Source organism: Dermacentor variabilis, chromosome 4, assembly GCF_050947875.1.
Source record: "Dermacentor variabilis isolate Ectoservices chromosome 4, ASM5094787v1, whole genome shotgun sequence".
Lineage (NCBI taxonomy): Eukaryota > Metazoa > Arthropoda > Arachnida > Ixodida > Ixodidae > Dermacentor > Dermacentor variabilis.
In genome coordinates this window covers 138,282,615-138,285,317 of record NC_134571.1, presented here as the reverse complement: position 1 = coordinate 138,285,317, position 2,703 = coordinate 138,282,615, and positions in this window count along the sequence as shown.

The window sequence follows — 2,703 nt, the reverse complement described above, 5'->3', positions numbered from 1 at the left end:
AATCCAGGCTTCACGGCGCTGTCGATCGCGTTTTATCGACGAAAATAAAAAAAGCCGCATTGTCCTGCTGGGATGGTCACGGGAGGCGCAGCCGTAAGCGCCAGACGACATTGGCATCCCGACAAATTTTGATGGCAATATCGTTCGAAAGGCGTTCCGTGCGTGCAGCAGCGAGAATGGTGAGGCTGACAAGTGAGTGAAATAACTTTATTGGAGGTCCGGCGAGGATGCGAACTCGTCGCGCACCCGGCTAGTCCCACTTTGGCCCCGGCAGGTCTAGCCCACCGGCCCAGTCGCGGGCACGGCGGACAGCCACGGTTTGCTTGTCTAGAGCGGGGCTACGCAGAAGCGAATTCCACTCCTCCTCGCTGAACTTAGGGGTATCTCGACCCGCAGTCCCAGAGCAGCTGAGCTAAAGTGGAGGTCTGCTCACAGGACGGGCTGGCGTCGTCGCGATATACGTCAGGGTAAACTTCGTGTACAACGGCCAGACACAGATATATGCTGGTCTGTAAAAGTCTACTGCCCCAACCACTGGCACGCGTTGGAAAGCTTCAGCACGGGCTGAAGCGTCAAAAGCGTCGGTTGGGAACAGCGAAGCGTGACGACGCGCAGCGATTATGTCTACTGCCGATGCTAGAAGTTTGCCGACGCAAGGCGAGGCTTCGTCGGCGTGCACCAATGAGAGGCTGCACTCGTCGCAGGCGTCAACCAATCGGAGGAAGCGAAGCCTCCGGCTGCTATGCCTATGATGGCCGCCGTGCGAAGGCGCCGGCACCAACGATCGTCCGAGTTCTTTGGATGCACGACGCGCGCGACAGTGTTCCCGAAAGACAGTGTTGTAAAAGTAGGCCGACAACGACACGACCGACGACCGTGGGTTGTGGAAGTGCGACGTGGATCCGAAACGACTTCGAACGACGCTGACTAATCCAACCTGCCCACTGGGTTCCGCCGGGGCTCAGTGCGATCGTCTGCTAAAATAGCCAACCGAATCACGTTTCCCGCAACGTCTGTACATGTTGTAGGTGTATTTTGTTGTGCTGAAAACGAATGGAAACATGCTTACGAGCTCCAAATTCTGGATAATCAGCACTCGCCTATCGCCGATGTTGTTTACATTACGCGTAGGCCTTGCGCGTCCATCGAGTTCGTAACTGGCGAGTGAACGAGCCCATCTGAGAAACTCTGCCGAAGGAAATGAATTTTCAGTTCCGTTTGGTGCTGCTGTGATTTAAATATGGCACTCGTGACTTCATGTAATGTGTGATGTGGTGAATGAACCGTGTGGAACTTGGGGCGGTCAGCCGCGGCGTGTTTCGTGTGGTGTCGGGTGGCTCAAGTTTAACGGGCAAGCTCTGCGCTGTTTCCAATGGCAAAGATAACTTCCGAAAGCGAAAGACACTAGTAGCCCAACTATGGGAAGTACATCATCAGCCATGCCGCCCGTTTCAGCTAACAGTGCGCTCTTCTATTCGGCATGTGAATCCAGTTGAGTACAAGTTCACTGTACTCCTTCAGTCACTTCTTTCAAGTACATCCGTCTTTTGGGCTAGTTGGGGATAAATCGCTCGTGCAGCACTCAAGAACACTGACGCACTGAAGCATACGTGACAGCGCAGTCATGTTTGAGTTAGTGTGTCCTTATGCTTGAGCACTTCAAAAAGAAATTATCTGTTTGCAACCTGTGCACCGTGTGCAGTGCATAGGAGGACCTGTATCATGCAAGACCTATGCATGTAGCAGCGTATACCAGGATTGATTCGGATGCATGCTTCAGAAGCAGCAAGGACTGAGTCAATGAAACTGTAATTGATTTTTTATCTCACTTTTTGTTGATGGAAAGTGCAGATGGTGTGAGTGCATTGTGGGGAAGGTGTAAAGGTGTCATCAGTGCTTTGTGCAGTCGGTGTGCTTAAACTGCTCGAATCCCTTCAGCTTCAGAGTGCGCTTGGCGGCACGTCAGTGATGGGCCATCCTAACCGACTTCACTTCTTCGCTACGCATTTCTTGGTGCTGTCCTGGATTCTGAAGCTAACACCGTACTCTGAACAGCCTGCCTGGATTCCACTGCCTGCCGATGAGGACGCCCCGCATTGCCATGGCGAGCTGCGTCGGACCTACCTCTACGGGACATCGGACTGCGCATCACAGATTACGCCACTTCTGTCGCTGCGGTGTCATCGGCTGACGCCCTGGCTTCCTGGCACACTATCTTCGATTGACAGCGCCATCTTCCCTCGGATCCCCGATATAAAGCCTAGACAAACCATCGCCACGCTCAGTGGGCTTGGCGGCACGTCAGTGATGGGCCATCCTAACCGACTTCACTTCTTCGCTACGCAGGTAACAAATTGCTGTTGCCTTTTCGCTAAACGCACTGGTTACCGAACATTACTCGTGCTGCCGAGCCCACGGCGCTCTCTTTGTATAGTATTTGGCTGTGCTCGCATGCTGTTGAAATTACTTTTGTTGGCAGGAGATATTGAGACTAATCCTGGACCTAGAAATGATCCAACTGTACTCCCTACTGATATGCTTGATGTTCTGAAGACATTGCAAATCGGGCAGTCGGCCATGCTTGAGCAGCTAAATTCAATTAGGTCAACCCTTGCTGATCATGAGAAAACATTCAGCAAACTCGGCACACGGTTGACCAAGATTGAATCCGACTTGTTGTCACTTTCGACTATAAAGTCCCAA